The 14750-nt window shown below is 46.2% G+C and overlaps 1 protein-coding gene across 6 annotated transcripts in view; it reads left to right on the forward strand.

Annotated features, from left to right (window-relative positions):
• The first annotated feature begins 12236 nt into the window (after positions 1 to 12236).
• OSBPL3 (oxysterol binding protein like 3) overlaps positions 12237 to 14750 on the forward strand; it is a 174646-nt gene continuing 172132 nt past the window's right edge. For 4 of the 6 annotated variants that reach the window (XM_058724797.1, XM_058724798.1, XM_058724796.1 and 1 more), the window contains exon 1: positions 12237 to 12548. The gene's annotated coding sequence lies outside the window, so the exon portion shown is untranslated. The remainder of the gene's footprint in view (positions 12549 to 14750) is intronic. The other 2 variants (XM_058724800.1, XM_058724801.1) reach the window with 1 other exon arrangement.

Below are 14750 nucleotides of genomic sequence, written 5' to 3' on the forward strand. Positions count from 1 at the left end.
TTGTTCATTCAAATCACCTGGGGCATGTTTAGAGCTCATTCCCTAGACCACTGATGGGGGCTCTGCTTCAGGTGGACAAGAGAGGTTGGGAGTTTTAAAAGCTACTCAGTTGATTCTAAAGGGATAAGTGCAGGAAAGTTCTCCAAAGGTAGCAGAGTTCATTTCCTGCATTACTAGTGCCGGTCAAGGGGCTCCTGGCTGGCTCAGTCAGTGGAGCATGGGACTCTTGATCTTGGGGTTGTGGGTTTGAGCTCCATGTTGGGTGTTGAGACTATTATTTTTCTTAATCTTAAAAAAAAAAAAAAAAACCTAGTGCCTGTCAATCAGAGGCACCAGGAGATTTTGTGTTGACAAACAAACAAAAAAAGATTTCTCAGGAGCAGGGATGAAGTAATTCAATAATTCTGGGATTGGGTCCCAAACTCTTTATCCTTTCAAGTGACTAGAATGATCCTGATGTGGTGGGCCACTGACCAAATGCGCTGAAACACTGTCCGGAGTTGAGTGTGTTGGAGCCATACTGGGTTCTGACACATGAGAAATGTGTAACCTGGGATAAGAGGTGAAGTTTCTGAACCCCAGTTTCCTAGTCTGAGAAATGAGGATAAATTGAGAGCCATCTTGCAGAGTTTGTGTGAGATTAAATGAGATGTTACATAGGTGTAAAGCCTCAAGAAGGCTTTGTGGTCATCAATATTATTAATGGATTAGAACCTTAAGCAATCTTTTTTTTTTTAATTTTTTTTTTTTAAGGTTTATTTATTTTTGAGACAGAGAGAGACAGAGCATGAACAGGGGAGGGGCAGAGAGAGAGGGAGACACAGAATCGGAAGCAGGCTCCAGGCTCTGAGCCATCAGCCCAGAGCCCGATGCGGGGCTCGAACTCACTGACCGTGAGATCGTGACCTGAGCTGAAGTCGGACGCTTAACCGACTGAGCCACCCAGGCGCCCCAAGCAATCTTGATTAGTACTAAGTTTTTCTGTTTTTTGTTTTTTATTATTTAGTTAAACCTAACAGTATAAACTACTTATAGATACTTTTTGGGGAGAAAGGGATCCTCCTGAAAAACAGACAAAACAAAGCTGGGAGTTTGCAGGCGTGCCCGGCAGCCCACAGTGTGTCCGCCTGGGTGTCTGTCTGTCTCTCTCCCTCCCCCTGCAGCATGCCACAGAGTGTTTTCACCCCCATGGCACCTAATTGTCTTCTCTGCCCTTTCAGGGCTCTGTTGACTTTTGTTGAATTGAATGACTCATCCTCTTAGTTTCCTAGAGCTGGTGTAACAAAGGACCACAAACACAGTGGCTTGAACAACAGAAACGTATCCTCTCGTGGTTCTGCAGACCGGAAGTCTGAGAGCAATTTGTCAGTAGGATTGGTCCTGCTGGGACTGGTGAAGAAGAACCTGCTTCACGTCTTTCTCCACCTTTTGGTAGTTTGCTGGCAATCTCTGCCATTCCTTGGCTTGTAGACATGCCATCCCAATCTCTGCCTCGCTTTCCACATTGTGTTCTCTCTGTGTGTGTATCTGTGTTTGGATTTCCCCTTTTGACGAGAACACTGGTAATGCTGAACCAGGACCAATCATAATTACCTCAATTTACCTTGGTAAAGGTCCTATCTCCAAACAAGGCCACAGTCTGAGGTACTGGGGGTTAGGACTTAAACACACGAGTTTTCGGGGACATGATTCAATCCATAGCAATGGTCCACTCAGTTGCAAATTAAAGGCACTGCGAAAAGCCAAGATACCGATTTTTCACTGCAGAATGAAGAACATTCTATTCTTGCCACTCCCAACCAACAGCTTGAGCAACACAAATCCATCATCATACTTGGGAAAATAAATCAAACCTGCAACTACTTTGAAGGAAAGGCTCCATAGGATTGCTAGTGATCATCCTCTTCCTAAACCAGGGGCAACACCTGCCGCACAGACTTGGCTACTATGTCCCTACCATGACACTGTGGGATGTCCCTGACATGTTGGCTGACATTATGAGGCCTTCGTTTCTCTATTATGAACATCATTTGAAAATGTGACTTCCCTTCCATTAGCGAAGGCAACGATGGACTTATTTTCTTGCTCATTATTAAAATAAGGGCAAGTGCTTAGAAACAGATGACTACTTGGTTTGTATCTCATGATGACCAATGACACTGATGGCAGACAAGAGAACGGACAAGATGGACGTGAAGATTATATATGCCACTGAAGAGTAAGGCCCTTTAAAAAAATGAGAGTGAATACGTGGACTCATTATTTTCTCATGTGGCCAAGGCCTCACTGACATGTCTTGGCTGTTCTGTGAACAGCCCTAGAAGGGCTTCCACACTAGCTCCCGCAGTCTAACTTTACACATTTCCCAGGAAAACGTTGCTTCATTTCGCTGAAAGCAGTTGTGTGGGTCCTGCCGTGAACACACAGCCAAGACAGAAAAGAGGTCCTTGAAAATGCACCTGCTCCGCCCACTCTTGAGAAGCAAAGAAAGTTCATGATCTTAAGGAAGTTTGTGGGTAGGTAAGACACGCTTCAAGTGTAGAGAAGATGTGCGGAAAAGAGTTAATGACAGGCCTCACACTACTATCCTGTGAAAGGCTTGCTTCGAGGTTGACTATTGGCTGGCATCGGGAACTTAGATGTGGGGAAAGTTCCCACAATTCCCTAACTGCAGAGTGGCTCACTGTGCCTGAAGTATTGGTACAAACCATGTGGCTTATGCTCAATACCTGCTCTCCTTTTGGGCATCTGGAGTTGCGGCATATGCTAGGCAGGGGGTACCTACGGGACCAGCCCCCAGTAAAAACCCTGACACTTAGCTTTCCTTGTTGGTGGCCCTTCACTGGCTTGTCACAACACTCATTGCTGGAGAAATTAAGCATGTCCTGTCCTGTGTGACTCTATGGGGCGAGGATTCTTAGTTGTGCCTTGTGGCTGGTTTCCTCCAGACTTCACCCCATGTGCCTTTTCTTTTTGCTGGCTTTGCTTCGCATCCTTTTGCTGGAATAAATCATAGCCATGAGTATGGCTGGGTGCTGGGTCCTGTGCATCCTCATAACGAATCCTCCAACGTGGAGGTGGTCTCGGGGCTCCTTGACACAGAGAAGCAGTTGTTAGCAGAAATAAAAGACTCTTTAAGCCAAATGCTTACAAAACTGATTGCTTGACCTCATTGGAACTTTTACATCATTCAACTGATAGTACTCCCATTGAGGTAACTATAGAATATAGTCTACTATACAAAAAATAATTTTCTGGGTTACAAGCAGGAAAAGTCAATCAAACAAATGGGAGACTATTTTTACCTTTCGTGGAAAACACACTAAGAAAACCACGAGGGTGCTGGAAAACAGGGACTGGCCAGCTGACGTTAATTAAGCCAGTTTTGTTTTCTCCTTAACCGTTAAGTGGCACCCGATCTCAGGTCATAACTCATTTGGAAAATTCAATTTTTTTCGTAGATTTAGGCCAAGCTTTGTTTTTACTAAAGTGATAGATGCTGTAGAAATATATACAAACGTTACCCAAAGCTTGAAGAGAACAAAACTTCAGAGGCGTGACATTTTAGAGAATGACCTAAAGCTCTTTAAGAAAGGGAAACAAAAATGAATAATGAACAAGGAGTATACAGGAAGCTGAGGTTGACTGTCCTCAGGGAGTTATTGGCTGAAGCTTGGACTTCCATTATGTGCTTCTCAGAGGTTTCTTTGAAGTGAGTCTCTCATCCAGACTAGGTGTTTCAGAAGCTGGAACTCTGTGCCACACCCTGGAATTTCTCAGTGCACTTTTTTACCAGTTGGATCATTCTCAGGGTGCTCAGGACAGATTCAGGAACCAAATGGTCTGGGGTCAGATATGCTAATGAACAGTCCATGATTCACCCATTTCCCCTCATCTATGGTGGAGCCCACATGGCCCAGAACCTGGCAGCCCCAGGCATCGAGGGCAATTTTCTGCTGTCCAACTTTGGGAACGACAACTCCAGAATGCTTCTGGCTTTTGTGTGACTCATTTGTTTTGACTAAGGAATGGGCAGAGAGGTGACTGCAGCTGTGTTAGCCAGGAGGGCAGATCCAGCTACAATAAACAGACATGCATTGCTGATAGCCTTTGGTATACATAGCATGGTCTGAGGAAGCAGGGAGCAGTAGAGGTAGAGAAACCATTCTTGGCCTTCAAACTGTGTACAATTGAGATGTATGTAGAATAAATGTAGCCAGAAGAGAGAAGTGTGTTTTGAAGGATTGATTATCTAGTAATCCCAGCTTTCTGAAACCCAGAAAAAACTTAAAAATTAAAAACAAAGGTCCCTGTACAGTCCCTGTATGCTTCCCTCATGGCCTAGAGTACATTTATTTTTAATATCTATCTATCTATCTATCTATCTATCTATATATATATATATATCTGTCTTTAACCTCTAAAACTGCTCTCAATAGACATCAAAGCCTTCCTTGGGAAAGTAACACTCCTTATTTTATGATTTGTTTCTCTAGGCAGCATTTTTTAAATGCTGACTCTTTCCCTGTCCCCTGACTTTTTAAAAATTACTTTATTGAGGTGAAATTCACATAACATAAAACTAACCATTTTAAGGTGGGCAGTTCAGTGGCATTTAGAATATTCAGTGTTGTGCAACTACTACCTCTATCTTACTAGTAAAACATTCCTATCAGTCCAAAGTCATACCTCATACTCATTAAACAGTTACTCCCCATTCTCCCCTCCCCCCTAGTCCCTGACAACCACAAATCTGCGTTCCATGGATTTCTATGGGTTTCTGTATTCTGGGTATTCCATATTAATGGAATCTTACAATTCTTTTGGTGGTCTTTTGTAAAAGGCTCCATTCCCTCAGCATAAGTTTTCCTCAAATTTGAACCACACTAGACATCTTATCAGTACTCCACTCGATTTCATGGTTAAATAATATTCCATTGGATAGATATTCCAAATTTTGCTTGTCTATTCATCAGTGTAAAGATGTTTGGGGGCGCCTGGGTGGCGCAGTCGGTTAAGCGTCCGACTTCAGCCAGGTCACGATCTCGCGGTCCATGAGTTCGAGCCCCGCGTCAGGCTCTGGGCTGATGGCTCGGAGCCTGGAGCCTGTTTCCGATTCTGTGTCTCCCTCTCTCTCTGCCCCTCCCCCGTTCATGCTCTGTCTCTCTCTGTCCCAAAAATAAATTAAAAAAAAATGTTGAAAAAAAAAATTAAAAAAAAAAAAAGATGTTTGGGTCATCTTTACTTTTTGACTATTATGAATAATGCTGCTAGAAACATTCATGTGTTCCCTGACTTTTGCCACTCTCTGCAATGGTGGTGAGAATAGTACCTATCTTTTGGGACTCTTATCATTAAATGAGAATTAACCATTTAGAATAGTGCCTGGAACATGGTCAGAGTTCAACAAATTCTTATTATTGTTTTATTATTATTTTTTAATATATAAGAACTCAAAAAGCACCAGGAATCAGTGTGCATCAGGGTGGATAACCTTATATATCCCAGTAATTCTCGAGGCCATCATTGTATCACTTCAACAATCAATGTAAGAAATAGAGACTCTGAATCATAAGTGAAAGTTTAACAGTGAAACTATGGTCAGTATTTTCTGGGTAAAAAGGCAGGGATGATTATGATACCACATTGATGCATTTCCATCAAAACTTAGTGTTAGGTATGGGAAACAAACATGGCTTTACAGAGACCTGCAACAGAATGTCTTTATTATTATCATTATTTTAAAGACAGAGAGTGAGTGTGTGAGTGGGGGAGAGGGGCAGAAGGAGAGAGAATCTTTTGTGTGTGTGTGTGTGTGTGTCTGTGTGTGTGTGTGAGAGAGAGAGAGAGAGAGAGAGCCAGCAAGCACGAGGTGGGGGGGCAGGACCTGGGGGGGGGGGGGAGGGCGCGGAGGCGGGGAGGCAGAGAGACAGAATCTTAAGCAGGCTCCATGTTCAGCACAGAGCCCGGCATGGAGCTCGATCCCACGACCCTGGGACCATGACCTGAGCTGAAATCAAGAGTCGGATGCTCAACTGGTTGAGCCACCCAAGTGCCTTTGAGGGCTATTTCTTGAGAAGTAGAACTGTGTGTGGGGAGAAAACTGTAAATGAAGAAGAGCGTGCCAACATTTCTGAGCCCAGTGGATTTGAGTGTAAGCAGGAAGACCAGCATGGATACTTGTGCAGGAATTGCGGAGTTATCCTTGACAGGTGGCTGGGCTTAGAAGCAGCAATGTGCCTGTGAGTCACCTTTATGACAAATTGACAGCAAATGGGAAGAGACTGGCAAGAGAAGGGAAAATTCAGAACAAGTGCCGTGAACTCTGGTGAAGGGAAGGGCGGTGATGCCGTGACTGGTGACTGGAGAGTTGGGAAAGCACAACTAAGGCAGCTGCTGTGCGCAAGGGACTGCTTTGTGTCATGTCACTTCTATGTTCATACAGGTGATACTTTCTATTAGGAATGAAAGGAAACACAGCAACCTCTGGGTTGCATTTCAGTGTCTAGCTCCCACTTTTTCCTGCTATCACAGTAGGAAGGGGTTAAGATATGCTACAGTAACAATTCCAAAATTTCAACGATGTAACAACAAAAGTTTATTTCTCATTTGTGCTGAGAGAGCATTTCAGCTCACTTGGGTCCGACTCCTGCCGCTTTATCTTGCCAGGCAGATGGAGGCCCTCCCTGGAATAGTGCTGGTGCCTATGGTAAGGGGACGTTTGCATAGCAAAGCAAGGACTGGCTCTTAAAGCTTCTACTGTCATTTTATTGGCCGAAGTAGGTCATGTGGCCAAGACTGAGCCTTCTTCAGTGGGTGGTAGGGATGGGGTTGTGGGTGGGAGGAAGGGGATCATAATTCTGTTTTAGTGAAAGAGGATATTGGTGAAATGTAACACATTCTACAACATTTGCTGATTGAACTCCAGTTTTTTGTTTTGTTTCATTGTTCTGGTATGAGCCTGTGGTCTAAATCAATCATGGCTGACACTTGGCCAGTGACTGCTGTAAGTGTCAATGGGCGTGTGCCCCAATTCTGGCCAATGAAACATGAAGATCACCTGGCTGGGGGACTTGTAGCAGAGGCTTCTTATAGAATGTGACTCAAGGAAGGGATCTTCTTTCTGCCTCTGAACATGATGTTGGTAACTGCGGCATCTGCTTCACATCCAGCCTGAGGAAGAAGCCCTCAGGGCGAACCTGGCAGAGAAGAAAGACAGAAAGAACCTGGGTCTATTGCTGACATGTTTGAGCTACTGAATAAACCGACACTGAAGTCACTATGTGTACAGACTTCCTGTTATGGGAGGTAAAACATCTCCTTCTTGTTTAAGTGATTTTGAATTGGTTTTCTCTTGAAAAAAGAGAACTTTCTATTGAAGCCAAAGTGTTCTAGCAGACAAAAGGAATATAATTTTACTACCTTGCTCAGTGAATTTAGATTATAGTTTTGAGGAAAATAGGTCTATACAATTGTTCAATAAACAATTGTAACACATCTTTTGTGGGAGGAACACTGTGCTATGAGAAGGGAATACATCCTGGAAGAATTAAAAAAAAGGGTTTATAACCGAGAGGGGAATATAAGATGTGCACCCAATGAAATATAGGCAAGAAATGATGGTGGTTTGGACAACAGTGGTGTTGTTGGTGGAGACAGAGATGGATATTTAGGGGGATCGGTAAAGGAGTAGGCCTTCTGGGTTACTCTGTAACAACTGAAACACATCAAAGCAGGTATAACATGTAAATCTTTTTTCTGCCAACACTCTTGGAGTTTTGAAGGAAAAGACACGGTGGATGCTGTGGTTTGGTTCACTCCAAGTCTTACCCAACTTCCTCCTGATGTGCCTTACTGCAGAGGCTGGAAAGCCAAAAATCACATTTCCCAGCCTTCCTTGCAGCTACTTTTGTGACTGGGATTTGGAGTGTACCAACCAGCTACCTTTAAGCAAGGCATGAACTGGGAAATGAGGTAACAAAGGAGAAGCAGGATTCGAGGCATGGGGTTTGCTGGTGTGGTTTGTAGCGGGAGGGGTGTGGTTCCAACAGTTCTGCCGAGCCTTTCTGGTTTGACAGGCAGCCTCCTGGCGGTGGCAGGAGTGACAGTCATCTTAGCAGCTTAACTGCAGCAATGGCTGCTACATAAATGCTTAATACGTGTGGGCTGTTATTATACTTAGTATTTACCAAAAAAGAATACTTACTGTTGGATGTCTGTGTGCTATGAAGATAGTACTTAATGGATAATGGAACGCTCAGCCTGACTGCCCAGGTAGTTCAGTCCTGAAGGAAATACTGGCTTAATGTATATGACGTTGATGTCCCTTCACTCCTTTTATGTTCCTTTTTACAACTAGCCTATGCTCCCAAGGTATCAGGTGAAAAACTGGTTCTGTCAGATGCTTGGGAGAAAGCTAGACTGTTGTCATTAAAGATGAGCAGTCTTCCTCTAGAACATCCCAGAAATTTTAAACATCTGATGACAAATGCTATGAGAGTCAGAAGGAACTGTGCCTTTCAGCTGCACTGATAGTATCCACTTAAACTAAGCAGAAACTGTGTCTAAACCAGGAAGCCTAACAACATCGCAACTTCCTCTACGGGGGATAACTCGGCTGTGATACATAAGAATTTTTGGTCAAAAAGTTAAAAATGTCAACAAAGACATGCAGGAAGTGACTCTTTGCTCCCAATTCCCAAAATAATTTCTTCCTTCTCTAAACATATTTTTGGTACATTTTTCAGCCTGTATCAGAGCTATATATATCCATTTCTGATCTGTCCAATAGACAAAACTATAAAAACATGGAGGGCAGGTCACCCACTGATTCATCTTTGGATCTCTTAAAGTGCCTGCTAAGAATGGATCCTTTTACAAAGGAAGCTGTCAATCTATAGTTAATGGAGGAATTGGTGAATTCTTGTGCCTTAGTCATGAGGACTAACACCTTTGAAAGAATGCTTAGAATGTGTTGTAACTATTCCACTAAATACTTTGATTCATACTCCAGATTAAAGTGAAGGAGAAGAAAAAATGGGTACAGGATGGGGAGGGTTGCCATACTGCTTCGGACTAGTGTTTCTTCCACCTCCCATTGACGGGGACAGTAGTAAAAAGAGGACAGACACTTTAAGAGGGTAGGGACCCAACCTCTAACCACTCACGGGCTGTATGATTTTAGTCAAGATGCTGAAACTCTTCCTCTCCCTCATAAAAGGGATTGATGAGGTGATGGCCTATCATTCCTTCTCATCACATTGGTCTCGTAGAGTCACCATTCTAGAAGATTGAAGCTCTCATCTTATGATGATTTAAGATCTTAATCTTAAAAAACTTAAAGATCATACGACCCCAGCATGATAAATCTGCATCACCTACATGCTGACACTGATCTATCAGTCGTAGCTTCTGAAAGCACAGTGTTGAGAATGATTCTGAGTTCCTTTTTGGACTCAGTGGGAAAGACAGCCTTGACTCAATAGTGATGTCTGGCTTGAGGCATGGACAGGAGTGGCAGCAAACAAGCCAAAATATGTCACCCCTGATCTAGTCCAATGCCTTTATTTCACAGCAAGAAAATGAGAAAATGAAGAAAGGTGCTCTCAGGGTCAGGAAGTGGCCATGCAGGACAGGAACCCAGGTAGTCTTGATTCGGTCTCTGGAGTTCCCCACCATGAGCCTCTATTATCACCAGCTTCCTTTACCATCAAAATATGTATGCTCAAGACATGTCTGCTTACCTATTATGAATTTCAGAAGCTTAGAACATTCAGCCAGCTCTGCAAAATTCCCACCGTGGTGGGTATGTCTCCAAAGATAACAAGTATTTGTTCAACAGTTCAAAGGAGAAGGTCTTTAGAAGCTCTTACTATGGCACCATTGATCTCTACCAGAGTAGACATTCAGGTCCTTGCTTTAAAATAAAACTCTGAGGAGAAAGCTAATTTAGGACACTAATGAGCTTTTTCAAGAATAATTAGCTCCGCATGGTATTCAACTTCAATTTTTTTTTTTTTTTTCTTTTTGTGTTTTAGGAGCTGGTAAGCCTGGAAGCTTGTTTAGGAGAAGAGGAAATGAAACCATGAAAAGGCACAGTACTATTCCTTTTTTTTCTTGGAGGCAGGGGACAATATGAATATGAATAATTCTCTCATCCTGTCCAATTAACTGCCTCAAGTACGGATAGAAAAAAACAAATAGACACACTTGGTGAATTTGGAAGAAATTGAAGAAAAAGCCAAGAACAGTAAGCTAGTTTCAACAATGACGCCCTATGCAAATCACTTCCTTTAGGATTTAAGGCTTCTCTCCCGCAGGGAAAAAAACAATGCTAATGAAACAGGGCGAAGAGTGGGAGGTGGAGAGAGGAAATGAAAAAAGAAAAAAAAAAAGAAAAAAGAAAAAGAGCTTGGAGGAGGAGGAAAGAGCGAGCTTCTCTGTCGGAGAGGAATCACCGAAAAATGGAGGAAGGACTGGGAAAACAAAGTCTGGGCTTCTCAGACATTCCGGGAGGGGCGTGGGCCTGGTGCTTCCTTGAATTCGGAATGAATGGTCCGGGTACCTGCCAGACAAGTTCATCCACCTGGCGTTCCTCGGGTGCCGGTGGGGGAGGGGGGTGACTTAAGAATTCCCGAGTCACTAAGATTTGAGATCTCCGCTAAGGTTCTCCGTGTGTCCGACGAGGGCAGCAGCACAGTCAGTTCGTTCTGCCGCGTGTCCGGTCTCCCAACCTCGCTCGCCGCCTGCCACATCGAAAACTGACAGTCCCAGACATTCCGCGACGGGGACGGTTCCAGAGAGCGGAAAAACCGAGAGCTACGAATGACATGTGAATAGTGTGGCTCCGGCAAGAGACTTAAAAATTTCAGTTTGGGGTAGTTGGGAGACTGGAAATACGTCGAGGGCCACAGGTCATGTGTGGCGCTGGAATTTAACATTTTGGAGCCTGTAGTCTGTGCCAAGCACGGAGCCTAGCGAGCCACACTCCTTGTTCAGCTCGGTCAGGTAGGTTAGTTACATGGGTCTTCAGGGAAGTTAAACAGCTTACGTTTTCCTTTTCCTTTGCCTGGAACGCTCTTCCCGGAGACTGGGGTGTGGCACCTCTTACCCGGAAAAAAAAAAAAAAGCCACCTCCTCCAAGAGGCCCTCAGGGCATTTCACAGCTCCCTGTCTCATACATCAACACTTTAGGAAAACTCTGCTTAGCAATTGCGTCAGTGTTCATAGTTCATCAGTACTTTCCCGTTTGTTTATATTTGTGTATGTTCTTGGTTTATGGTATGTCTCCCCACCAAGACGTAAGCTCCTTGAGAGCAGGAACCTGGTGTGCCGCTATCCCTGAAGCAAGGCCACATCTGCTTCAGGCGCACATAGTCAGGCACCCCGTAACTGGTCATTCCTTTTCCACCCCGCCACCTGCGGCACTCGCACATCTTGCAGGCTCCAAACTGACCCCAGGTGAGCAGTTGCTGCATTCACGCTAGGATCAAAGGAGGCCGAGGAGCGACTGGGCACTTAAGTCGGGTGGACTTCCTTCTCTACCAAGGGGCTCTGGCATTTTAATTGTAACGATGCTGCTCTCTCTTCCTTCCCCTTTGCACAGGAACAGCATAAAACAAAACAACTACACTCCCCTCAGGTCTTCTCTTGGGGCCCCGGCACCAATCTGCACCACTGCCTCTGGATGTTAGGGTCACTGTCTTGGGCGGGGTCCCACACCGATTCTGCTCTTGGTCGTCCAATGCCTGCAAGCCTCCCTTCACCACATTTTTTCTCCGTTCTCAATCCCTTTGCCTCTGACTTCCTCAAGAGATGGAGTCCTCTTTGCCTGTTCGCACGTGTATCCCCAGGAACATTCTCCTTAAGCCCCTCCCACACCGCCCTCTCTTCTCCCTCCTTCCCTGTCCTGGAAATGCCACTCGACCAACATTTATTGAGCTCCTACAGCACGCAGGTTGCGCGCTGAGCTGCCAGTAGCCCCTCTTTGACGCTGCTGCAGCTCTCTCCTCCTTCCGCCCTTCCCACCTGCGGAAAACCAGGGGTCCCAACTGCCCCGACTGCGTCATGGAAACCGCTCGCTTTTTACGAGACCATCGCCCCACCTCCTTCCTCGGGTCGACTCCCGATTGGTGGGAGTGTGGTCACTTTGCCACGCCTCCCGCGGCCCTCCTCTGTGTGGCTCCGCCCCCGAAGGCTCCTCCTCCTCGCTCCCGCCCCTGGCGGTGCTCCTCCCGCTAATCTACTGGCGGCGCGGAGAAGTTCTGGGCAAAGTACTGGGAACCGGCTGCGCGTCCGCAGCGCCAGCAATCGTGGCATCGCCGGGGACCCCAGCGCACGGAGGCCAGTACGCGGCGCGAACTCCGGCCCCGCTGTCCATCCGCTAGTGGCCGTCCCCGCCGCCGTCTATTGCTGCTGGCACGGGAACTGTCAGCTGCGCGTTGCAGGGGGACCGGAGAAGCCGGCTTTGCCTCCTCCCGGGTCTGCGGGCGAAGCCGGGAGACGGGCACCGGAGAACTAGGCGGAGTCCCCGACGGCGGAGCGTGCAGGTAAGCGCCGGGAAGCTCGCCAGAAGGGTTCTGGGGTGGTGAGGGCCAGAGGCGGTGCTGGCTCGCAAGGACTCCGGTTTGACGGGCGCCAACAGTCTCGGTGGGACCAGAGTCTGCCTCCTGTCGCTCCTGGCTGGTGGGGCAGCCCCGAGCAGGAGAGATTGCTGTCGGGGCCGGCGCCAGCTTCCGGGGAGGTAGGGCCGGGGTGCTGCCCACCCTGGAGCTCCGTCCTGGGAGGGACGGTTTGGCCAGGATCGACGGCGAGAAGGCTCGGAGCGCCGGGGCCTGGGTCCGGGCGCCGGGGGGTTCGGCACGGAGAGGCTGTCCTGGGCAGCCGAGAGGCGCGGCGCCGGGGCGAGAGGCACAGGAAACCTGTTTAAGTGGGCCGAGCGCGCGGCCTTACCACATCCGCGGGATGGGGCGTGCTGGGGGGACGCGGGCGACGCTGGCCTTGCAGCGCCCGGCTCGCCTGGGTCCCCTGGCTCGGCCCGCCCCACTCCCGGTTTTCCCGGCTGAGGGCATCCGCCCCTTCGGGCCTTCCAGCGTCCTGGGAAGCGTTTGCAGCCTCTAGAGTCATCGGAGGGCATAATGGTAGATCGTTCAGATACTTCTTAACCGGGTTAATGAACTTGCCAGCCACCTTCTGCACACTTGTACTCTTCCAACCCCGTTTCACAAATTACCAGGCTCAGTCGGAACCCCTTAGCCGAGGGGTCTGTAAAGTTTGTGCATCTGAAGGGGTCTGTGCTGAAGTCCATCCGAAGCCTCCACCGCCTCCCCCTCCCCCGCTGATGTTGCACTGAGCCTCAGATTTTGAGAACTGGGTTGAGTCGTTTAGAAATATTTTAAGCTGCAGCTGCAAAAGAGATCCTCACACAGACAGGAAAAAATGTAGGTCTGACTTCTGATATCCACACTCTACCCCTAAGCATCATACAAGATGAAGTTCCCCCTTCTGGCCAAAGGAGACCACTCACGCAGGCCTGGGCAGAAATGCACCTAGCTAAATGACGATTCCCCCTCGCCAACACCCCCCCCTCCCCCCCCAGCTTGCTAGCACCCACCCCCCTTCCCAGTTTGGTGTTCCTCATAGCTCTGAAACGATCGCCTTGGGCTGTTTACTGTCTGGCTTCCCCTACCAGAATGGAAGTTCCAGGAAAGCAAAGACTTTGTCATGTTCATCGCTGCATCCCCAAAGTCAACAACAGTGCCTGCAAGAAACGAATAAAAACTTCTCTGTAAAATATGAAGAATGGTGATTACATAGCTGGTTTTGATTTTCATGCTTTTTTATCCTTTTTTTTTTTTTTTTCTATTCAGAAAATTAACAAATACCAGTAACTACTATTGTTTGAGTACTTACTAAGAACTGGATATGTGCTGGGAACTTATATTGATTACCTCATTAAACATTACTGTAATGTTATTATTAGGTATTTCTAAGCAGATGGGACGTTAGGCTCTAGCAGGTTAACCGATTTCCCCAGGATTATCCTGGCAGAACCAGAATTCCATTCCGTTTTCTGTTGTGCTGGACCACTTCCAAGAAATTAAAATGTATTTTTCACCATTAAAACCAATAGATGTTTAGCTTTATTTGTTTTTTTTAATTTTTTTTATTAAATTTTTTTTTTTTACATTTATTTATTTTTGAGAGACAGAGTGAGACAAAGTGAGAGTGGGGGAGGGGCAGAGAGAGAGAGGGAGACACAGAATCCGAAGCAGGCTCCAGGGTCTGAGCTGTCAGCACAGAACCGGACGCCGGGGTTGAACCCACAAACCGTGAGATCATGACCTGATCTGGAGTCAGACGCTCAACGGACTGAGCCACCCAGGTGCCTCTGTTGAACTTTATTTGTGACAAAACTGTATTGCTTAGCCAAAAGAATATTTGTTGCTTTATCATTGAGGTAACAGTTTCAATAATAGCCAATAGTTATGTTGTAGGACAGATACTACCAGGCTGCAGTAGGTTGTATTCTCTCATTTAATTTTTACCATCTTATAGGCAATGTTGTGAGGTTGTCTCCGTTTTTTCAGATCAAAAAACCACGGCCTAGGTTCAGGAACATGCCCAGGGTCAATAGTAAATTGCTGAGCTCGGTTTTGTCAATGGTTTTTCTGACTCTAAATCTTTAGATCGTTCTACTACATAGAAATCTCTCCTGTTCCCACTGTTTAATTAGTTGTTAACTTATGATA

Source organism: Neofelis nebulosa, chromosome 4, assembly GCF_028018385.1.
Source record: "Neofelis nebulosa isolate mNeoNeb1 chromosome 4, mNeoNeb1.pri, whole genome shotgun sequence".
Taxonomy (NCBI): Eukaryota; Metazoa; Chordata; class Mammalia; order Carnivora; family Felidae; genus Neofelis; species Neofelis nebulosa.